Source organism: Zonotrichia leucophrys, chromosome 7 (assembly GCF_028769735.1).
Source record: "Zonotrichia leucophrys gambelii isolate GWCS_2022_RI chromosome 7, RI_Zleu_2.0, whole genome shotgun sequence".
Classification (NCBI taxonomy): domain Eukaryota; kingdom Metazoa; phylum Chordata; class Aves; order Passeriformes; family Passerellidae; genus Zonotrichia; species Zonotrichia leucophrys.
The window spans coordinates 28,989,131-29,015,077 of record NC_088177.1 but is presented as its reverse complement, the minus strand read 5'-3'; positions in this window follow the sequence as shown (position 1 = coordinate 29,015,077).

The following is a 25,947-nucleotide window of genomic DNA, read 5'->3' as shown; positions in this document are numbered from 1 at the left end:
TCCTGTTAGCACCTCACAGTGATAATGCAAGGTGAACAAAAAGCAGCCCTCAAAGTGATTCCTCACCCCACAGTGAATCACTCTGAGCAGAGCTTTCCCACCAAGCAAAATACAGGTCAGCATGGGAAAAACACAGAACACAATCTCATAGAAACAACACTCTGAATAAGATAAAATGTTAGCCACAGGAAAAATCTGAATTCTGTAACAGTTCTCACTTTTACATTTGTTCCATTAAAAAGAAACACAGTTAAGTTCCTTCCTTTTTGCTTCTATATTCAGAGGTTCATCCTTGTATTTTTTATTTCTAGCAAATTTTCTCTATCACAACTCACATTTATTTAAACTCACATTTTTTGTTTTACTACCAATAGAAAGTAAAGCTTGTAAAAAAAGCAAATCCAAACGTTCTATTGCTTCTTTATTTTTAAGTACACTTTAATTTCTTCTTCAGCTAAGGCAAATGATTTTTCTGAGAAGAAAACTGCTTTGAACTTAGGAAAATTATCAGTAAGCAGCATACATTTTGTTTTACTTCCCTGTTTTGTTTTAAATTATGTTTCAGATTAAAATTAATATGATGTATTTACTTTAAGTGGAGACACTTTATTTAGAGATTAGCAAACTATTGAGATTACTTTTCTGAAAACATGAAATATGTGTCAAAATATTACAGCCAGGTGGTTATCTTCATTCCCTCTCAATAAAAGAGGTTGCAGGTTCCTATGTTCTATGTCTTTGTGCTTCCTTCACTGTATGGACACAGGGGACTCTGATCTTCAGCCATGAGCCATGAAAAGAATTCATTTATGTAGCAGCACTTTTCATACAACAAGGGGTTACTTGATGTATTTTTTCCACACACCCTCTGATTTTAAGGAGAAAAAAAAAGGAAACAAAAAGAGAAAAAGAAAAGCTTTGCTAATTTGCGCAGTTACTATTGTCCTATTGTTATCTTTAGAGATTGACAAAAAGGACCCTTCTGCACACACAAAAAGTGAGGAAAACAGATTTGTTTTGACAGGCTATTATACTACAAAAATATTTTTGAATGTAAGCTGCAGCAAAGTTCAGTCTTAGAAAATGTAAACCCAGTACACTATTTTCACTAATGTTATAGGAAAGTATGAAGAAGTGAATGTAAAAGATAATTTCTGGGTTTTGCTAAATAGGCAAGTAGCAGGATAGCCTAACAATTTACTATTGAAAGAATTTTCTTAAATGTCATAATTTTCACAAAATTACAATATTTCTTGCATACACTGTGAAGTGACCACCCTTTATTTTGCAATCAGAGAGCAGAGCTGGCAGAACTGAAGTGGTTTGGCAGCTGCAGAGATGAAACTGAACTGAACAAACAGTTTCTTAAGTGATGCTTGGATAGAAGAATTTGGAAACAGTTCAGCTTTAAAAAAAAATCATTTAAATGTGTGAATCCTGCTTGTTACATTCTTGGGAGTAATTTCTATATATATGGCACAGTAGTTATTATACCGCTAAGGAAAGAAAAGTATAAAAGTATTAGAATAAATTCCTGTTGCAGAAAAAGTACAGCTCTATTTACAGAGAAAACTATAGTTAACACATACAGGCAAAAATATATAATTTTGGCAATACTTTTACATGCCAAGATATCAAGAACAATCACTTATTTCTTTTATTCTGACCTAGGGCACAGTTGTGCATAATAAAGAAATCTTTTCCTGTGCTGGGTAGATTTGAACTTCTGAACATCCATATTCAGCAAAAATGGCTTGGAGGGCATGTTGAGAAGTGCTTGGTGAGTTTCACATTAGCTATCCATCAAGGGCTACAAGTGACAGCCTCATCAACCACTTTGCAGAGCATCCTCTGAATTGCAGAGAGCTCCCTATAAAGAAATTTCCTATTACTTTCTGCAGTAGGAAATGTTTAGTGTAGTTTTCAGTGAAGCCAGTATTTTGTAGAGTCAAATGTCTACAGTTTCATAGCTTGGGTGCCTCATTTTGATAAACTTCAGTTCTTCAAAGTGTGCACATTCTGAGCTTTTCTCATCTCAAAGGGACAGGCATAATTTATTGCTTAAATTTTCTGTTCTCTTGTGAGTCCAGAAGAGGAAAATGAATATACTTGCAAAGAGTATCTGTATCTCAACAACAGCTTCTCATTCAGCATGAGGTCTTCAAAGCAAGTGAAGATTTTGGGTTTCTGGCATTTTGTCACCCTAACTAAGACAGCCAACTGGCTCTGGTTTTAACACATAAAAACTTCTGTTAATTTTTATTTTTTGCCTAGATCCACTATATTGTTTGAAAAGAAAAAAATGGCTCTTCAGAGGAGGCTTAATAATTTTATCCACCATATTTTGGACATTATCTGTGTTATGGACTGTGGACTGTTTACCCAACATCCAGTACTATGTACTCATATCTAGTGTGATTCAAGGAAATAGACTGCACATGTTTGCAATCCAGAGACACTGCTAATTATCATTAAGTTGACATTAACCAGAGGTCATAGAAAATTCAGAGTCAAAGTTTGCAATTTTTTACTTATGCAAATTAGCAAGAACTTGCGTGCCTCAAAAATATAATTGCAGGCCCAGCAAATGTGCTTCATCATGTGCTGTCTAATATAAAGTAATTCTTCTTCAATTACTTTAGATGGTGAATATATAATATATTCACGGAATATATTCTATATACAGAGTATATATATTCAGACACATATGTATATATTCAGTGAATATATCTATTTTCACCACCTCACTATTTAGGGATTGTGAAACATCATACTTTCTATCTCACCCTCTTCAATACAAATGATCCTAAATCTACATATTTTTTCATCAGCAGATCTCAAAAGTAATGCCTTCAATTCCAGAATGTATTCTCTTGAAGTCTTCAGTAAAATTTAATCATTATTAGATAAAAATGTTTATTTCCCTATGATATTTCACATTTTCAATTTTAAGTAGCTCTGTGGATATTGCATTCCTTTTAAATTTAACAGCTGAAGGACAGCTATTTGATAAATTTGCTCGGGAAGAATGTGTTAAAATCCAGGCCAAGCCCTATATATAAATAATGTTTTTAAAGCTTCCTTCATCTCACTTTGCTGGACTTTGTACAATCACATATGAAAAGAGATGGACAAGATCAAAATAAAAATATATATAACACAAGCAAATAAACCAAAACAAGCAGAAATGAAATTTCTAACTTAGAAAATCTGCAGAAAAATGCACCAGGTGCTTGACAGTTTAAAGATTTACCTGTGTGCTTGCTTTTACAACAAATATTTGTGTTTCTGTGCCTGGGCTGTCACCTATCTTGCCTTTTCCATCTCAGCCAAGCACATGTTGTATAGGTTTGGGGTGGGAAGACTGGCAGATTTCATGTCAAGGTTTTCTGGCAATTCTGCTGTACTCTACCTTTGCACACATACATCTATTTCTTTAGTGCAGGATATTAATTTTCAAAAGGAATGCATTTCTTTTAAATAGCATTGCCTAAAATAGCCCAGGGTGATGGTAAACAACAAAATCCCACAGTGTGCAGGTACTGCTAGCTTTTTCTGATTGTCCAGGGATCAGCACTATTGTGTTCTTTTACTACATCTAAGTAGTAATGTAAGGAGCACAGAGGATTCATACCCACGCTCTCTGCTGTGCCATCAGAGACCAGCAAGCACCTACAGACAAGGCTGCAGTAGAAGGATAGCAGGGGCAACTTGAACAAAATTAACCCCTGTGTGCTCCTGCTTTGGGAAGGTGCCACTGCCCATAGCTGAGAGTGCTAACAGTTGAGGGAAAAGGGACAATGCTAAGTTAGAGCGCAGCACTCTCCCAGAATATGAAACTGAAGCCCTGATTACCTTTTTTTGGTATGCTGAAGATCTATTAGAGGTATTCCAAAGAAACTTTGAGGAAGGGGATTCGCACAAAGGTCTTCGTCATATGTTAAAAGGTCACTGCTGTATTTCTTATAGTAAGAAGTAAATTGGAATTATTAAAGCTAGAATTGTTACAACAGAGATTTCTTTTAGATGATGCAAGGCATGGTATAAGCTTGTCACTTATCAAGAAACCATATCACTTACAAGACCCCATATGTTTCACTCATATGAGCAAAACCAGCAACTGGTTAAGACTAAAACACAAACATCTCACAGATTTTCCAATTTTGCAATAGTTATTTGAAAAAAATAATAAAGAATCATAGGTTCTGTGACCTGATGTCTCTCTTCACAAAGAGTCTCCTTTGTAACACAGTCACATCAGCATGAGCGTACAGATCTATGGGTGGTAAGCAGTAAAGCTCTGCTCCAGACACAAGAATTACAAAATCCAAGTGGCTTTACATGGCAATAAAAATCTCTTCAGCCCTGATTACTAGACTAATCTAATTTGTATAATATGTTCCTTCTGCTTTGGGAACAACAGTGGTGTTTTCTTTGGTAGTGGGGGCTCCTTGTGAGCTCAGCATCCATTCATGTTTGCTTGACTTTTCTTCTACTGGTGGCAGAGGAAATCTACTCTTTAAGAGGAGCATGAGGGGTCACATTCCTATGTAGGAAAGAGCTCATTTGGTCTCAGTGTTTGGGCCCTAAACTCTCCTATTCATTCTCTAGATCCTTTGTAAAAGCAGTGTGATTCATTCACTTGGTGGAAAAGATGTTCATTTCCCCTTTGGATCTTCTTGCTTGAAAGGGTCTTAGAATCAAGAATCATAAATGGGGCCTTGGTACACTTTCCATTCTCTTTCATTCTAACTTAGCTGTAGCTTTTCTTTTCATTAAACATGCATCTAACTGCAACCATAATACACAGAATCTTCTGAGCAGTAAAAAAGAAATAAAAGTACTCAAAAACCTCCTGATGTTTACTCAGACACTTTGAAATATGCCTCTACTCTGAATCCGGCATTAATTATTTTCCAAAGTTGTTTCATATGATTCAGCACAGTAAATGTAGTTTTCAGAACTGGGTATTCATAATTCAAAATCCATGCTCACTGTTTGACAGTGATTAAACTAATAAAATACTGACTATTGTGAGTTAATATTATTCTTTGAACAGAAAAAGGCAGTTCTTAAAGACTATAATTAAATATTTTCTAAAATGCCACAGGCAAATTTATTCCACCTAATCACAAACTGTCCAATATTGTGTGAATATTAATGTAATCTGTATTCATTTTAGGCAAAGTAGAAGGAGAAATCTGGGAAAATTCTATAGAAATCTAAAACAAATTTGGATTATATTCAGGACAATGACCTATGTCAGTGTGATTTCCTTATCTTCTTCTAGAACCACAGCTTTCTGGCTTTGTCTCACATTTTTAAAAGTATAAGTAGCCAATAATCAAAGAAAATAGCTGTGCAAGGTTGGCACCATCTGCCACTGTCATGAATATGCTTGGCTTTTTGTTTTCACTTCTGTCCTTCGAGTGAGATAAAGGAAACACGCATTTTACTTTTTTTACATACGCAATGAGCTAGTCACCTTCTCCAGGCTGCTCCTTTATCTCCTGCTTGATGAAAGAAACCAGTGCAGGCAGTAAAATACTGGCTAATACATGGCTGGCAGCATTTCTTGAAAGTTACTTTAACAAACACTTTTTGGTTACAGGCAGCTTTACTATAATTACTGCTTTTCTGTACAATTTATGAATTCGATTATGCAAAAACTCTCACTTTTGCTGTTATTGATAAACAATTATAGGAAAAAATATTTTGTACAAGGAAGACAGAGCTGGTGATCTTCTGTTACATGTCATGCAAGAATGACATGTGGGTGGATGCTGCAGTTCTAATGTTGAAATATCTTTAATTAGAACTGTTGGGACTTTCCCTTTCATGTTTCATTTACAGTTTCTTCTTTCTTTTATCTTTTGTTGCTTTTTTTGTTTTTTCAACCAAGAACTCTCAAATGTCATTTCAAATTATTGAACTAGAGGGCTGCTGGTTTTTATCTTCTATTAGTATGATTATAATGTATCATAGAATTCACATTCCATTCTATAAATATATATTCATTACTTAATATCAAAAAAAGAACTACCAAATTAAAAACATTATTAAATCATTGTACTAAATTTTCTGCAAAGTAATATCCATTTCACCTTTAATTTAATATTAGTGGAGACAGTGCTGCACTAAACATGAAACAAATATTGCAGTATTAACAGAAGAAATATGTCTAAAATAACAAAGACATTAATGAATTAAGATTACTTACATTATATAACTACAGTAGGCACAGCCAATTTTAAAAATTAGTTTCAAGGCTGTTAAAATATACATCAATTCTACTGCTAACTGCTTTTTCTTAGAATGCTGTAAAGTATATTCAATACTTTTATGCTACCATGAATGATTATTAAACAAACCATCAAGCAGCAAAAAGGCAAGTATTTTAAAGGTTTGATATTAAAATATTCATATCAATTGTATTACTTCACAGAAAGTGCTGTTTAATAGCTCTTGAAGATTACAATTTGAGACTAAATTTGAGGTTGATTCTGTGATCTCTTTAGTTCAGGTTCTGCAAAACTGCACACCAGTGGTTTAAAATTTGAATCCTTAACAGTTTCTAGATTACAGTGTGAAAGGTAAAATAATTCACATGCTTTTCTTTGTCTATCAGAATGACGAATTGCATACTTAAAAATTTTAATAACAACCACTTATCCATCCTAACGATGGAGTATCCTTACAAAGACAAGAGTATTTTGCAAAACAATTCATTTAGGAAACAGTCACATGACCTTTTTAACTGCCTTTAAGATAGCAATAAAATTGGCTCAGTCAGCCAGCCCTAATGAGGAAGAGAGAGAAAACATCAACCTTTTCCCTTTCCTCTATCTAATTATAAACAGCATTGTCAACTGACTCCAAGATCAACCGAATCCTAATTGACCCCAGACACTGTACAATAAAAGATAGCGAGAACTGCCAAAATGAATGTTAAAAACATAAACTGTAATTAGTGTTTAACTCTTCATTTTTCATTAAATTTTTCTGCTCTTCACAATCGCAGCTTTTTCTGTAAAAGTCATTTTTAGGCTGAAATTTACTAAAAATGGGCACATTCTAGAAAGCCTATATGATGTGTCCCTGAAAAGGAGAAGTCAGTGATATGGTAAAATTCAGGGGGAAATAAAAAATGGTGACTGTGAAGCATATAATTTAATACCCTACCAGTGATCTATGGAATTATTAACTTTTCTTTGAATAAAAAAGGCTCTTATCCAATCAGCTAAGTTTTAGTTATATTTTCAAGAGTTTCTTCAAGGACTGCAATCTTCCAAATATTTAAATGAATGTCTTAATTTAATTCCATATTGCTCTCCTGTGCTTAATATAAACTGTTGAAACTATTAATATCAATAAGAAGCATGACTTAGTCCTAAATCTTCACAAGGTTTTACAGTTGTAATATTTTTAATATTAGTTAATGGAATTGCCATACACAGAATTTATACTGGTAAGTAGTTTTTCTAGATTTCTAGCTACATAGATGGGGCACACAGCCTCATAGTTTTTATTACATAATTGTATCTGCCATAGCTACTCCAGTGACAAACTTATAAAGGCTGAAGCCTTTCTCAAATCTTGCCTTACAGATGAAATCCTTAACATGGGTTGTATTCTGCACATATTCCCTATATTTAGTTTAACCTATATGTTTATACCTAATATAAATACCAGAAAGGCTTCAAAATGTAAACATCACCTTCCAACATTTTACTCATCACTTGCACCTAGCATCTATCTTAATGCAACATCCAATTAGATCTGACACATTTGCAAGGTAAATATTGCATTAAAACACAGCTAAGTTTTGACAAGCAGACTTCTTTTTTTTAACTGCAGGTCTAAAAATATGGCTATTTCTAGTTCTGATCAATAACTGACTAGGCCTCTCAAATTTAGAAATAGGTTGCTGCAATTCCATATGTTTTCATCTCTTAGCCCTCATTACTCACTATTGCTGTAATGATTTCTAATTTTATATTGACATCCTCCTCCAATTTCATTTGTTGTATTTGTCTTCCATTGCTACCTGAATCTCATTACATATTTTCCTACAGGGCATTTCAGTAATGCAAATCACCCTCCAGCAGGGACGATGCTTCTAATCTCAACTTGCATGATTATTCAGGTGACATGATGATGAGTCTAGAAAATCAGGCTGAAGTGGTCACTCTTCTCTAGCCCTTGAAAGGCTGAAAGGAGGATGCTTACTTGGGAAAAAAAAAATGGTAATAAGGAGGAAGACTACTTTTTCTACGTTATTACCCCTTCAAAGTCTCCCTGACAGAGTCATCTTCTCTAGATCTGTCATTTCAGAATTTAATCATTTTCAGAATTGCTAGAGTCCCAGCAGAATTCATTTGCATGTAGGTTATCCTTTTGCAGCAAATGAGACCACAGTTTGATAATACATTAAATTTAGTGGTGTTATTGGCTTAATACAACCACTTTCAAAAAAAAAAAAAAAAGGGAAATTTGCCTTATACTCCACAATCAACTGCACTGGCACAACCAAGAGATGGTTACAGAGCAGGACATGGTGCTGGGAACTGGTGCAGTCAGAAATCAAACTGGTCTTAGTGCCCAAGGCAACCAACACTCAAGCCACAGTCTCAGCTGCAATGTAATCTGCATTTCTTATCCACGTTACCTTACAGAAATGTAATGGCAAGTGTCTTATTCATCAGCAGCAAACAAATTACAAAATCTGTAGGGATTTTGGGTGGCTAACAAATAATATCACTTTTTCTGCTGTGTTTTCACCATGTTTTCATTATTAGGTTTGCAAAATAGCATCTACAGGAATATGTGCTCCTTTCATTTACAGCAGAAATACATATCCATCTTCCAGTTCCATCAAACTTGTAAACTGGTTGGCATTTCTAAATTTTAAAAAGTATGGTGGGGGTGTTAGTAATTATTACTTCAGGTAATAAGTGATCATTGACTACAATTTTGTATATTACTGCTGAGCAAATAAATAACAGCACAAAGAAAGAGGATGAATTCATAGTGAAATCATAGAATGTATATTGCTTACATTAATTTATGTAAGAGAGAAGTTCCTTTAAAAATGCAGATATAAGCGTTTTTTAAATTAAGCACCCTTTTTAAAGCGTGCATTTTATATGGATCAAAATGTGTCTTGGTATTTTTAATCTTAGGCCAAGTGGTTAAAGATATTTTGACACAAATGTTTCAAGTGTGAAATCCTCCACATAATTTCTCAACAATCTCTTCTGAGTTTAAAAAAATAAGCCCCTTATTTCTGTGATTTAAGATGTGCAATACTAAACTTTATAAAAACAAAGTCATTATAGATGCAATGATCTCTAGATAAATACCAGTCACAGATACTAATGCCAGTATTGCAAGCACAGCTAGTAAAATAATTTCATATGAAAATAAAGCTATCTATAAATTAAAATCTTTGGTTTCCCCACATGACAGTTTGCACAAAAATCTTATGTAAGCCACCACTTTGTTTCTTTTTTCTTCCCCCTCTAACGTGACATTCTTTGGCTTACTCTTTTGAAATCAACAATATAACACAAATGAAATTATATGAGACCATTTTTTATGTTACAGGCTATAGTCATGCATTTACATGAATTTCTCAAATTGTATCTATCAAATCATATCTAATCAGTCATAATGATTGTAAAATCAAAGCATTTTTTATTATTTTGGTTTTATTCTCCAGTTTATTGCACTGTCTCTTCTACAAAATCTGATTATGTACTTAATAATAATGGGAAAACACAACTGAAAGTGAAGACACTTTGTAGTTAAAACTGAGAGATTCAGAACACAGAATTTCTTTTCTGTGTGCCTTCTCATAGTCCTGTAATGCCAAGTAAAATCACAGCTAAGTATCAGGTAAATCCAAGTTTCTAAATGCTTCCTTCCAAATGGGAGAATATATGTTATTCAACACTTTTTTTTAGTATGATGATTCTTTTCAGGTAGGATACAGATTATAAGAAAAATGAATATCAGAATCAAATCCTAGCATCAGATAGAAAGGAATTTAAAGATAATAAGCAAAAGAATGACTATGGGTATGTGAAACATTTGTTTGCAAGATACAATGGTGTTTTAAGCACATACCTAGTGCTTTCTCCACATGCTGAGTAACCAGGCTAATTAAAAAGCCCATACAGCTCTTGTTAAAATCTGTTCAAATTTTTGGAGCACCTGTTATAACAGAATGCCCACAGACTTGATAGTTTAGAGCCAAGACACCTGCTACCTTATGTCTCACAGTATGTTCAGTTTTATACTGATAGTGAAAAAAAAGTCCACTTTCTGACATTTAACAATCTCATAAATGATGAGAAATAAATTGCAAAATTTCGTAATTTAACCCTTGACAGGCACTTCTCTTTACCTATAATTTCCTGTGAGCAGGCAATACAATGTACTTTTGGAACTATCTCATTTCTTTGTTGCTGAATTTATTTTATGTTATGCTACACTGAGCATAGTGTATAATTCTCACTTTGCCTTGCTCCATACATTTTAAAGGTATGGCTAGTATATAAGTAAATGTAGCTTCTCTGAAAAGGGAATGTGCTTCACACCTGCAGCAAAATCCAGTAGTCAGTATTTCTGCCTCCTTGAACCAGACTTTCTTCTCCACTACTGATCAAAAACTAAAATACACTAATTAAGCAATTACACTTTACTTCTAAAATTTGTTTAAATATGATTTGGCAATATTAATAGAAATGTACCTCAGCACACAATTTTGTTAATAAACACATATAAGCCCCAATCTCTTGAGAATGAAAGAATTTTTGGAATTCCATAAAAAGGGGAAGTTATTAACAAGCAGTTACCAACAGGTGTAAAAAGTAGAGAAAGATTTTATTATTTAAAAAAATCATCACAATAGCCTTTTGACAGTGACTCAAACCCTGTCAATATTTAGGTACATGACTAATTTTACATCTATGTAAACAGAGTGTATGAATATCTTCAGGATCATGATAGCTACCTTTGCAGGTATCTGAGTCATGCTGGAATCACTTTAGGTAACTGATTGCATTGGGAACAGGATTTCATCTATGGATTCCACAAGAGACTGTTGTACTTATGTAGCCATAGCTACTGGTTTAATCAGACTTTAGTATTTAGAAAGAAATGGGAATGAAGAGACTCCATGAGCACATCTTGAAGTCAGCTCACTTTTCTATTCTGCAATTTAGATCTATAAAAATCTGGATTTAAATATTTTTTCATATAATAATGTTTTAGACATACTGATGAACAGAAATACAAACCTCTCAGATTTAGAACTACATTTTCCTGGATGAAGGGTTGAGACTTCACACACTAAGTACTAGATATCAAGCCATTCCCATATTTGAATATACTATAAACTTGGGCAAAAATGTGAAACAACACTTTTTCAAAGCAAAACATCTACTTTTGGTATTTAACATTTCTATATGAATACAAGTAATAGTAAATGAATACCTGGTCTTCAAAACATAACATTAAAAAAAAATACATGAAAGAACAAAAAAGAAGAAAAGTAATAGATTAATAAACCAAATCGCATCAGCACAGTTCTTCAACAGGTAGATTTCATTCACCCTCAACACTTACAAGTGCACAGTGAATATTTTACTGAGAATAATCAATTATACCTTAAATAATTATTTTAATTCTTTAATTCTTTAAATTTCTTTGTATTTCAAAACTCATTTTCACATAGCTTTTCTGTGCATTAGAAGCATAAATGCTGTTGGTTTGCACATCCCATTTCCATTTAGAATTTATCTTAATTTAAGCCAGGAAAATTAATTGGTAACAGATATTAAAAGTTCTTGCAAGTTTTGTTAACTGTTAGTTGTGGAAATGGCATTTTTTCCATATTCTGCCTACTGATTTGCCTTGGAGATCAAATACAACAAGAAAGCAGGTGATAAGCCTTTGTTAATGTCTCTGGGATTAAATGCTGCAGCTACAGACTACTATTGATAAACAGATTTTTAATTAATTACTTCTGCATAATTATCTGAGTTACCAAGTCTTGAAATTGAATGCAACTGGTCTTCATATATTTGTTTATATACCTCCTGCCAGTCATGAAAAATGTTATTATTTTATAAAAGATCATCAATTAAAAAAACTAATTTTAAATAAGGTAATAATAGAATCATCTGCTACTGTACAATGGCATATGGCAGAAGAAATATTAATTGCAGTTATTTTTGTTGAATTCCAGAGGCAAGTAGGACAGCTAGCTCTGCAAAATTCAGGTCACTCTGTTGGCAAATGAAAAGGTGGGCTCTCTGCTGGTAATTCTTTTAGGATAGTTACACTGAAAAAGTGAGACACTTAGACTTTAGTATTGAAGGGAATTAAGAGAAAAGCACTCTGTACTTTATTGACTTGGACATCATGGATTTGAAGCATTCCAGACTGAAGCAATTTTGAAATATTGACACATTACAGCTCTATCCTTCATACTGTTTTGAAAGGTTAGGTGTTTGGGGGTATTTTGCATTTATTTATTTCTCTGCTAAACCTGACTCCAAAGCTCAGGATGACTCTTGCCAAAGATTATAAGGTTGTCAATACACAAAACAATAACAGAAAGCTGTATTCTGCAACCATATTCTCCATTTTAAATTGCTTGCTATTTTTTCTTTTTTTTTATATTTGCATATGTCAAAGATAAAACATACAGAAAAAATTATTTATTCAAAAGGGTAGCACATAGGAAATGAAGTCCTGAAAGGTATAAGCAAATTATATTATTTTAAATATTTAAATTTTAGTGTGCATATTTCAATTTATACAAATTGCATGTCCACTAATAATTAGGATCTAAATTGCATAAATTGGAACAGCATTTAGGTCCAACTTCTTTGCAATTACAGAAAAAAATGTTTACTTGAGCCTCAACAATCTCAAAAAATTTCAAGGAATCATTGATACCAAAAACCATAAGAAGGCTGCGACTTGTATTTATTATCAGTAAACTCTGAAATTCTCTTCAACACTTCACACTGAGTTTGAGCAATACACATAAAAACAAATCAGGAAAGGAATCAGTGTGACCTTCACCCCTCATGTAAACTCAAAGAAGAAAATCCCATAATAATTTGTGAGTAAAAATTTTGAGGACATATTTTATCCATTAAGAAACACAATATTTGGTATAAAAATTTTCTGTGGATCACTTCCCACCCCATCTCCTACTCTCAAGTTTTCCTTTTCTGCTAATCTCATTAAATTTTCTTCTCCAGTTCTCAATTCTCCCACCTATTCCAGCTGTTTCTCTTCTTTTCATTCAATTTTTCATCTTGTATTTTCTTCCTTAATATTCACAATTATAGTAGTTGTTTTTTCTGAACCAGAAACATCATAAGAGAAACGTGACCACACTAAACACAAAGGAAATGTGCTTATCTCAGGCCAGTTGCACTGGCCTACAACATAAATAGTCATTTTGTGGGGATGTTAGTCTGGTCATCATTAAAAGCCATGATGCCAGAATAAGCATAAATATAGATTATTTCTAAATTTTAAAAAATTATATGTGGATTGAGATGTATTCAAATATTTAAACCTGCCAGAATGTCTTTAAATAACAGTGCTAAACACCAGAACCTATATTTCAAAATCTGCCCATAAAACTTGACATAGTCCTTTACTGTACCAGCTATTGCCAGGATATTATTTTTTTCTGCCAAAAATCTTCACTTTCAAAAAATTGGACTTTTCCAGTTTTCAGCAGGAACTATTGGGACACAGTGATCCTGGTTTACTTTTTCAAGTAGCAGAATAATTTGCAGCTTAATGCGGGTGTTAGTATTCGTCATTCAGTGAGATAAAAACATTGCATACTTCGTACACTTTACGCTCTGTAAGTACAGAAACTGGACATTACATCAGTGAGATTTAATTGTAAAATTAAGAAAATATTAGAAAAAATACATTGAACTTCAGTATTTATACCACATATGTTGCAAATAATATTCAATTATTTTAATTTTAAATATTTTCACATTATTATATAGCTTAGCAGATCAAAAACATCCTCTAATACAGGGCATTCTTAGGTAGTTGGTTTTGTGGTTTGCGTTTATTTGCATATGTTAAAGAAATAGCAATTTTTGGATATAGTTCACTCCATTTGCATGAAGTTGGTCTTTAAAAGTGTTAATAGTTTGAAGTAGTTAATATTTTTTCATACACTTTTCAAGTTGCCTCTAATTATTGTAATGTGGCTATATATTGGCTTGATAAGAGTGACTTACTGATTTGTAAGACTCTACAATAATTTTATAAAATATTTACCTGAAGATACACTTTTGCTGTCTTGCTATGTGGATACAGAAGCCTTTTTGCCCATGTCTACAGAATGACTCCAGCACTACAAGCCTGGGTGCTCAGCAGTTACCGACTGCAGGCTCTGACAATACCTGCATGGCAAGGCCTGGCCTGGATTTGATGCGCAAATGCAAACCACACACAACAGCTCAAAGCCAGCAACTGCTAAGGACAAATAAAAAGCCCAGTTTGTGCACTAGAGTGTCCCCATTCATTGACCCAAATGGAAAAAGCAAAAAGATATGCAGAAGTTCAGTCAACCAGAAGACTCCAAGATGAGGAGCCGGCAGAAATGCAATAGACCAAGGCAGGATGATTCCAGCCAGAATTAGAAAGTCACAGCTCAGATTCCAGGATCAGGACTGAAGGAAAATCAGAAACAAACCAATAGAATGGGTCTTTCTGGGGGCTTTTCTTTAGACCAGTTTCATCTCTGCTGACTCACTGTGAGTTTTGAGCACAGACATGATCCTGTTGACTGCAAGCTTCTAGGAGCCAGAAAAGAAACTTATAAGCAAGAACCCGACTTAGGACTAGGGAGACAAGACCATTTCTTTGGGAGAAGACAACCTACACATAGGTCCCTAATCTATAGGACTGCTTCTTTTTTTTCAGTGTTTGTAGAGAAAAACACAGAAGTAAAGGATAAGTTCTTGGGACAGTTAGGGAGAAATAAAGGTTTCTTTGAGGAATTTTGAAATTTAGGAATTTTGACTATCTAAGCTTCTAACATGGTTGGGGAAAAAATACCTCAAATGTAAAGTACACAGATTTTTAGACAACCTATCTCCTCTGGCACATATGTAAGTGTGTTATCCCATTCTTCTTGTTTTAGTTTCCAACTGTGTCCCAGTGTCCCAGCTATTGTGATTGCCATTGGGATATCTGTATATATTAAGAACATTTCCCCCAGTCTGCAGGTCTTAGAGCCCTCTGAGAATTGAGCTACCTAAGAGAAGCAATATGTTAGCACAAACACCTGGATCAGCTGAGTCCTGAGGACTCGGTGCTGCCCTTGGAGCTGGATCCTGGCTGCAGCCCCGCTCTGGGGCTCAGCACGCGATGGCAGCAGCTTGCTCACACAGCACTGCCTGTGCAGAGGCAAACTGAGTGGGAGGGCAGTGGTTTCCTGGGACACTGAATGTTAGGCAAGGCCTCAGCACTTCCCTTCACATCTTCTGTGAGTCAGAACAAGAGAAGTGGTAAAAATAGGCACGTGGGAGGTGGGGAAAATGCATTATAGTTCTACTTTAATTTCAAATGGATCACTCAAGTCACAGTGCCTTTACAGATACACAATTTTGTATTGTGCAGAAAATAGCAATGGGAGGCTTAAGGAACCGAAGAAAGTAGCAGTGCTAAATGTGGGATAATCCTAAAAAGGGTGGGTGTCAAATGTGTCTACAGGATGTCAAGGGATCATAATTTTTTAACAGAAATCATGGTGGTCATCAAGTTGTTCTTCTCTGCTGGTTTCTTCCTCCCTGGCATTCACACTCACAGACACATAAAACAAACAAGATACCCTCAACAAATTGATTAATTGCTTACAGCTCAACCTTCTCTTGAGCTTCTATGTGTCTGAAGATCATCAGATCTACCTTTAAAGTATATGTGTTTCCTATATTACATTTTGAAGGGATCAAAATGTATGTCATTGGGATTTTCCAAAGGAGGAGACAAGGAATACAAGTTCTCCTGAAGTATACTGATGTCCCACCACTCAAAGCTTTAGTCAAGGGTTTGCTCACAGTAGTTGAAGCCAAACTAGAATATTTTCTTTTCTAGAGCTATTGCAGGTGCAGGAGATTTCTCTCTTTACTTTGTAAAGTAGGTAAAAAAGTCTATTTCTTCCCTTTGATATGAATATAAAATCTAGAAAAAAACTGGTTTGCACTATGTGTACAAACTAGAAGTCTGTTGTTCATTGAGAGATGATGCTATTATTCATCATTTGTACATGCTGTAAATAGAACATTGTAGTTCAGAGTGAATCTTCAGCTACTGAAGATTTATCTATCTAAATTAAATCAAGAGCTCAAGCATGAAGCATTAGCCAAAGGAAAAGCAGAAGAAAAGAAAGATCAGGAAGAAAAAGTGGTTTTTACAGGGTCACATGAAAATTTTATGCTGGTGCTAGGTGGCAATGAAAACTCTTCATATTAAAAAAAAAAAGAGAGAGATTATTTATAGCCTGTGGTGACAGTGTGACTATCTAAGCTCTTGGTTTCTCAGCATTACATCTCTAGCATGTCTAAATATCTATAAAAAGTACCCACAAAATTCTGTTGGGCTACCTAACTGAATCTTCTTAAAGACAGACTGCTTTTTTCTTCTGAAAATCTCACTGAAATAAGAGATACCAAGTAAAAAATACAGCATATGAACCTTGCAAAGAACCAAAGCACTGCCAGACCTCCCTGCTGCCTTCTGAAGAAAACTTACATTAAAGAGCAAGATGTGCGAGATGAGTACACAACTCAAGCATTTAACTCAACATGCTTCAAAACATATGAAATCAGAGCTGAACCATCTAGCAATACAAACAAGATCAGTGTATGGGTCTGAAAGCCAAGGTCTGAGGGATATTTCTTTTTTAAAACTCATCATTTATTTAAGCCAAAGATTATGCTTAGTGCTTTACAAAATGGAAAATAATGGCCCTACTTTGAAATAGGCAACAGACAAACCTTGGCTACTGGAAAGCAGAGCTAATACAGAGATTTGAACTACCACCTCTCTAATCCTGTATTCATAACATTTGGCAAAACTTATCTCAAAACCAATGTGAATTACACTTACATAAAAATTACAAAATTACCCTCCTGCTTTGCTACACAATTACTACTTCAGCTCTCATCTTGTTGTGACAGAACACCAGAGGTCTCAGACTTTGAGAGTTCACATACTGCACAAATACACTGAAAACATTGCTGACTGTCCTGAAAATTTTACTTTGATTTGAAGAAAATGTGAAGACAGGAAGAGAAAAATGAAGAGTAATTTATTTATGCAGGGAGAAGTGGAATATTAGTATACATAAAGATATCAGAATGTGGTTTCTATTTTCATATGCTCATAATTTCTATGCAGAATGTATGCCTAGTTTTTGTAATTAATTTATTGTGATGGACAATAATTTTTTGGGCAACTTTTGTGGTTGTTTTTTGTTTGAGTTGTTTCTGTAGGGTTTTTAGCTGCAATTACTGTTTGAATCCTTACTGATGCAATGAGGTATGTTATTGCCACTGCTTTTCATGTCTTACACACATATATTTCTAAATGTCTTGTACTCAAAGATAGCTTCCGTTTTTGAGGGAAAATTGTATTACAGTGCACATAAAGTACATTACAGAGGAGACATATGTAGGGATTTAATTCTTTTGTTTTCTGTTTCTTTTTTTCTCTTAACTTAAAGGAAAATTAATTCAGACAGAACGTCTAGAGTTGATCTCTGGGTAGGGAAAAACATGATTATTATTCATGCAGCAGTGTTTATTTCCATCTGTCACCATAGCAGTTCTTTTAATAACTTATTATACAATTAGTTCAATAACCTTCCTGCTCCTTCGCTACCACTGCAACATGAAACTCTCTTGTTCCTATAATATTTTCACTGTCCACATTATACAATCCATAAGTAAATCTGTTTTCAAGGTTTATTGGTATGCTGCATGTACTTCCTGTGTAGTTTCTGAGATTAGTCTCCTAAACCTTAACCTGCTAACCTCTAGAAACTACACATGAAAAATACACACGTGGTGAATTGTCAGAGATTAAGACAAGGACTATTTTTGGAATCTATTCAAATATTGTTAGCCTCTCAAATAAAACATAAGTTTTATGCCTGGAGAACTTTTCTGGAATTCTTCATGAGCACATGAGGGCTTTCATTCAATCTTCAGGGAAGTGGCTGAGCTCCTTCAGATCAGCAGCTTCACCAAGGGAAAACCAACGCACAGGCCTTGTACTCTTTCCCAACCCCACAGGCTGAACAGGAAGTTTTATAGCAAAGAAAGGGCATACACGATAAGTTTATATTTACAGAACCCATAGACCTTACCAAAACAAAACAGCAAGAACCAGGCAAATGCCTGAAATGTTATTGGGAAAGGAAGGGAGAAGCTGGGAGCAGAGGGGAGAAAGAACATGAGACCAAGAGCATCTCTGCAGGAAAGGATCTGGGATCCTGCTGAACATGGAACGTGGATCAGCAGCTGGGCATTGTGGGGACAAAGGCTGTATTAGCAAGGACATTTGGAAAAGCAATGTAGTGTTGCTGCTCAGAGAAGTTAGGGAATTGCCACTTTTTCGAAATTTTTGGAACTTAGATGGGTGAGTTCCTCATGAACTGCATTCACCTTTAAAGTTGACTCTTTTTTGAGCATGATGTTGGGCTAAATAATCTTCAGAGGCCTCTTCTAACATAAACAACCCTCTGATTGTAAATATAATGCTACGGAGGTGCATCTTTTCTCAACATTGTATCTCATCTTTCTGTCTAGGTCCACTTCATCAATATTCCTGCCCCTAGAGGAGAAAATAGGAACCTGAAAGTTTACTCTATCAGTTCTGTTCTTAATCTCCAGCCCATGTATCTCTAAAGATCTGATATCTCAACAATAATTTCCTGAAAAATCTCTCTCACAGAAATACAGAGAAAAAAAAAAGTATAAGAATGTATTAGCTAAGGAAAAATGTTTTACTTCTACTTGCCTAAAATGGTTGGGTTGGGGAGAATATATTTCCTAATATATTTCCCCTAAAAAAAGAGGGGGGTTTGAGATAAATGTTTTAAATGATCGCACTGTGCATGAGATCCATTTAAAATCTGTGTATAATTTATAAATACAGAACAGGTGAAAAAGCAGTTGTGACTGCCATCTGATTAAAAAAAAAAAGAGGCCAGGGACATCCACGGCCTGTGAAGATGCAGATGAACAAATCAGATGAATAGATATTGACATTTCAATAGTTGCTATCTAAGTAAAAAAATACAAAAACCTGATAGTGAGTGTTGCACTGCTGCTTTTTACTTCTCATTGTAAGGCAAAAATTCCACCCGTCTGCCATTCTGAAACTTTAAACAGTCTCTGAACAGGAAACGTAACTAAAAGTTTTATATCCGTAGCACAAACGAGAGCATCACACTACCAAAGAACCCAGAGCTTTGCAGTTTTATATCTGTAGTGACTGATTTCTGCAGTACTGGAAGACTGAAAATGTATTAAAATTACTCATTGTGTCTGGTGTACTCCAGAAATGGTAATAAGCTTCTAAGAGACTCTGTGGATGGTCATCACTGAAGAAGACAGCTTTTCCTGAATTTACCTCTCCTCACTCAGGGTTTGAGAAGCACCCTGGTTGCCTGAGATGAAAGCTATGGGATAGATATGGTGCTCTCCTCCTATCTCTCTCATAGGTCAGAATATGACACTTAAAGCTGCAGCATATTGCTGCAAAGACATTTCTGTTTTGTTTAGTTCAAAACAATTCAAAACTCATGATCTGAAATCTAAATGTGTTGAGAGATAAGAGAGGAAAGAAACTCAAATAAAAATAGGCATGCGATAAAATATATGTGTAGTGTTTCACTAAAAAGGCTTTCTTCCTGTTGTAAAATGAAGATAACCACGGTTTTATGGGCAGCTGGTAGCCCATATGCCAGAACTACTAGATTTGAGTAAAGGAATTTGGACTAATCTAGTAAGTGTGCTATGGGAGAAAAGGGGGGAGATCCTGTAGCATTTTATTATACCAAGTGAAATGCCAAGAAATGTAGCTATTTTGGCCTGACCTGAATGCATCACTGGGAAAAAAAAGGGACCCTGACCATACGAAACTTGATTTTCACCAAACCATGTATGATTTTTTATCTTCACTCCTTTTGTCAGACACAGATTCTTTATCATATGTTACAGGACTTCAATTCTTTTTGCTCTTCCTGGGTTTGGGGAGTTTGTTGCTGTTTGTTTGTGGTTTTTGTAATCAAGATCTTAGCTTCTTTATCCCATTGGAACTATAGAAAAAAAGGTACTTAAAGCCATGGAATTTGTGAATAAATAAGTTAGCTTCTTATAAAATCCATAGTTGATAGTAAAATTTTTATGTGCTAATGATTATCTTTGTGCAAATATGTTTGGATTAAATGTTTTCTTGCTATTGCTCCTTTTCCTGAAGACGTTCCTTTCAGCATATACCCACAAACCTGACTTCCCACTGAAGTCTCCAGCCCGTATTATAATCTGCAAATAACAAAAAACTTCTCTAAATGTCAGCATATAAAATGATAACACAAATTGCTGTACTGAAGAGAAATTATAAACTGATTTAGATTTCTCTAAATTTCTCTCTATAGAACAATTACTATTTAATAGATGAAACTGAGGCTTGATGAATGTAAAGGAAATGTTTTCAAAAGCAGCTTAGTCAGTCACCAAGAGATCACACATAGCAGGCAAACGTATCACACAATAAATTTACACCTTCATCAGATATCTTGTGAAGTCAATCATTCTCGCTTGAACATTGATTTACAGCACTGTGTTGATGGAGTCTTTTGAGTAAACTTCACTGGTGCAGGGCAAAAAGACCTGAGCAAATCACAAAGCCTGGTTTGCTGATCTGCCTGGAGGTTCCCCTGCTAGTACCAGAAGTACAGGTCAGATGATAGCAATGATGGAAGAACTTGATGAAAAAATGCCTACTTTTGAGCAGTTTAGAAAGTCATGGCAAATAATGAAGAGAATGTTCAGAATGTTTTCATTCCCTTGTGAATAAACCACAGAGCTTCCTCTCAAAGTGTTCCCAGGTAAAGAAGTTGTCATCATTGACACTGGTACACCGGGTATAGGCAAAGAGAGCAGAAAATGTAGCAAGCATCAAGACAGAGTGTAGTACAAAACAGGGGTTATACCCATCTGCTGTTGCATACTAAATTAAAGAGTTGAAAAAAAAAAGAAACCAGAAGAAGTGAAGAGGAATAAAGAGATTCTGGTTTTGCTGTGAATAAGTGGAATCTACGTACATTTCTATGCACTAGAAAGGTTTAGGATATATTTATACTGGAAACCATTAAGCCATCAAGTCTGTGTTTGATCTGCAAGCAAACAGAAACCTAATTAGAGTCAGGTAATTCTTGGTTATCCTAATTGGAAGAAACATTTTAATGAGACAGCTAGAAACTATCATGGAAACAAATGGCACTAGATTGTACACAGATCTGATAAACAGTAATGCTCTAAGCCAAGGTTCCTCTTTGGAGTGGCTGCAAATTTTAAAAGGGCAAAGCGTGAGACAGTCATGTGCTAGACCTCAGAAGGGAGTCAAAGCAGCTCCCTTGGGGAGCAGGAGTAACTGGAAAGTCAGACAGAGAAACTGTTAGCAAACTGTCTGATGTTGTTTATTCATAAAGTATGTACTGAAAAAGACTTTGTGTTACCTGACCAGAAAACAAAACAAAGAACACCAAAACATTCTCAACCATTAATTAACTTCTTCATGTTATCATAAAAGGTCTCAAAACATTGGCTGTTTGCTTGGGTCAGGAAGCAATAATAAAGCCTTTTGCTAAGAACTACCTGGTTTTGAGAAATTTAGAATATCAGTTCAAAGATTTAAAAAAAAAAAAAAACTTAATTTAAGATATTATCAAGCTTGGTAATGTGATACTCACTATAAAGGACCTTAGCAAGTCCAAGGCTATCTTAGCTCTAATGAAAAATCTCACAGATTGTTGCCAAAAGGAAAGAAAGATAAAAAGAGGTGGCAGGTAGTACTCTATCCATCTGTGGCTGGTGAAAAAGAAGAAAAGGAGACAATGTAGACCAGGGTTGATCATCTCTTAAGCAGAAGGTAAAATGGAACTCAATTAAAACCAAAATAAAACCTACTCTCTCTCCTTGCTAGCTCTGCTTTGTTAATATTACACCAAATTCCAAAATTAAATCAACTTGCTTCTAGACCAGGCAAGTGATTGACTGAATAATGTCAGGAGTTGAATCCATAATTCAAAGGGCAAGTTACATCCAAGCTGATGGACACCTAATAGTATTTAGTTTGTAGTCCTTGCCATCAATATTTTGTGGAAAAGACTCAGTGTGGAAGCCAGCTGTCATATGGAAATATTTTCAAAATAATTTTTTCAGGAAGAATTAAGACAAGAAGAAAATCAAGAGTCCAAACCTATTTATGAATATGCAATAAAAAAGTCTTATGAAAATGTTTGTCTAGATCACACCATCCTATCTCTTTAGAAAATATGTGTTTGTAAATACCTCATTCCTATACTTCAGGAAGGAATACAGATCTGCAGTTTACCAGATTCTCCTCCTTGCCTTTTCAGAAGATGGGCATAATATTTGGGGTTTTGCTAGTCAGCAGGAATTTTCCTTGATAATCATGACTTTTCAAACTATTTTTTAGAGACATCTTACATTGAACCAACCAGCTCCCTCAGCAATACCAGATAAATCCTATGGTGTTAACACATGCCCTGTTTCTCAAGCTGGTTCTGATTCGGTTGTCTGTTGTGGACAGGAACTGTCTGCCATGAACTCTGCTGCTGGGAACAGAGATCTGTGGGGCCTGAGAGCAGACCCTGCCAATGAAGGCAGAAAGAAACAAGACATCCTTGGTGTCATCCTCAGTATTAGATTGCCTGCCCCACTCATCAAGGGGACCCATTTTCTGAGATCTTCCATCTCTTGCGAGTGTACCCCCACGAGTTTGTTCAGCTTTTTTTTGCTGCCCACATTTCCTTCAGTTTCAGTTCCAGCTCTAGCTCTGGTCTTCCTAATTCCATCCTTGCATGCCCAAGCAATGCTTCCATTTTCTTTCAAGATAGCCTGTTCATGTTCATACCTACTGTACACTGCCTTTTTGTAGTTGAGTTGCCAAGAGGAAATTATCAGAATGTGAATGGAAATTATGTGACATTACGAATGACCAAGAGACAACCCAAGTTTCAAGACTGTATTGACGCAAAATCTGACGAATCTGAGAGCATGGTCCAGAGATAAAATTTAAGTACTCTGTATTATTTCTTACACTTCAACAACTCTGGGTTTCATCTAGAAGTTCACCACTGTCTCAATGGCCTAACACAAAGTCTTTAAATCCATTATATAAGAAAATTATTGGGAAAACTACAAACCTGAAATTTTGTGAGCAATCAAGAAGCACCATCTGTAATATTCTGTTAAAAGCCTATTATAAGAAAAAAACCCGTTGAGGTAATACGTCTATTGTTTTGATATTCAGAAACATATGATGAACCCAAATGCCAAACTAGGCATTTAATGAATGAATCATGCTGTTTTATGATATACACACAAAAATTATGAAAATTAAGATCATAAGAAGACAGCACTTTTAATAATTTCCACAAACACCTTTTCTATTTAACAGCATTTCAAATCTTTTAGTCTTTTTGTATTTTCCAGGAGCCTATTTATATCATTTGCATTATTCATGTAGACATGAATACTTACTTACTAGCAATGTATGCATGCTCATCCTTCAGGATTAGCAAGAAAAAAGTTAAAAATAATAGGGAAATGGGACCTGAAGCACAGAGGAAAAATCCAAGAACTGGATAACCTTAAGGTAAATGTCATTTTTCTAAATTAGTCCCCCCCCACAAACGTCAAGTCAGTTTTTGTTTTCTAGAAGCCCTTTACTCAACCTTAGCCAAGCAGTTTTTTTGGGTTATTTTTAACATTACCACTAAAAACAGCCAGATATCCAAATGAAATGGGGGAGAGATAAAAAAGTTAAAGAAATCTGCTAAAATAAGTAAATTTGGTAAAATAAATAAATTTGATATAATAATAATTGTATATTCATTACCTTGCTGCCAGGCCAACATTTGTAGGGCTCTCAAACATTGAAAAAACGTAAATAGATATTTGCTTTCAAATAAATTAATTTTGAAAACTTACCACTTTAAACAACAAGAACAATTTGGTTCAAACTCCCATCTAGTGTATTCTGAATGCTGAGTGGATTTAAAGGTTCAGTTTGAGCATTACACTGGAGGTTGCGAAGGCAGTGAGATCAGACAGTGAAAAATTTGCACTACGGAGAAAAGGCAAAGATGGCAGAGAAGTAACGAGCGCTATGCAGGCTAGAACCCAAGAAATCCTCTCTTTACTTGCTATCACTTCTAGAATCTGTTTCAACACATTCTCTTTTATTTTCCACAATCCAGTGTCCTTTGTTACTTCAATAGTCAAGAGCAAGAGAGCATCTTGGCAAATAGAATTTGTCTAATTACAACTGCAGCCACTCTTTAGAAAAAACTTAAAGATAACAACAATCACAGCTCCTTCAGGTTGCTGGTTGAAAAATCAGAGAAGTTGCAGTAGCTACACCATTCAAAGGCCAGGGGGTTTCTGAGGTACAAGAAGCAGAGTATGAAGGAATGTCTGAGTTAGAGAGAGTTGGTGGGGTTTGGGTATAGGCAGAGCAAAAACTGAGAAACTCTTATAAGACATGCAGAGGCAGCAGAGATGAAAACAGGAGGATCTAAAAGGAATGGAAGGGATTCTAAGGGGAAAAGAAGAAACAAAGAAATATCAATGCATGCTGAAAGAAAGAAAGCTTCACCTAGCATTGCCCAGCTTTGTGGGCAAAAAAATCCTGATATAGAGTACTCTTCCTAAAATACCCTTTGCATATTAATTGGTCACCAAAGGTAGGAATACAAGTGAAAACTGTATTTGTAATGTAACAAAATACTACTATTATAGATTAAATAACTGCTGACATCTCTCCATAATTCATTTTTTTCATTATATTATATATCCATATTAACCTCTCATCAACTGCTGTTTTTTCCTGTAGTGAGATATATCCTCTCATTTCTTCTAATATAAAAGTGGCCAAGAGGTTCATTATCACTGTTTATTATCATTATTCCTAATGATATGATGAGGTATTACCCATGGCATTTTATTGCATGTCTGCTCAAGTAGACTGGGATTTGCAGCAAGGTCCTGTTTAGACACTGAATGAACCCAACAGTCATGTTTAATAAGTCTTATGTTCTGTCAGAAAAAGCAGCTTATTACTAATGAGATGTATTATGTTATTTAATACCCAAATAAAACTCTATTTCTCAAGTATGCATGCCTGGGGCACAAATCTGACAAACGCTTAGGGAAGCAAAATGCTGTCCAAAGAGACAGTGATTAATAAAGACCAGTTGGGGGGGGTGTTGTTTCCATGTTCTTAAATACTGGCTTTGATATACTTATTTTTTGGAGTGACTCCAGTATGAGAAAAGAGTGTAAGCATGCTAGGGAGAGCTTCAGGGAACCAAGGAACATTCACTGAGTCTCTGCCTACTGGCTGAAATGCTGACATCTTACATGGTATGTTGCTGGAAATAAGAAGAAAGCTTTGCTTAACTACCAAAGTGATGCCTGGGTGTCTTCTGTTTTTTTACTTGGGGTAGAAGCATAAATAAGAATTATATTGAACTAGCATTACATTTTGCATTTCATTTGCAGAACGTTTTAGCCCAGCTCCATACTATGGATATGGTCTTAACTCAACAAGAATTTGTATCATTCAATT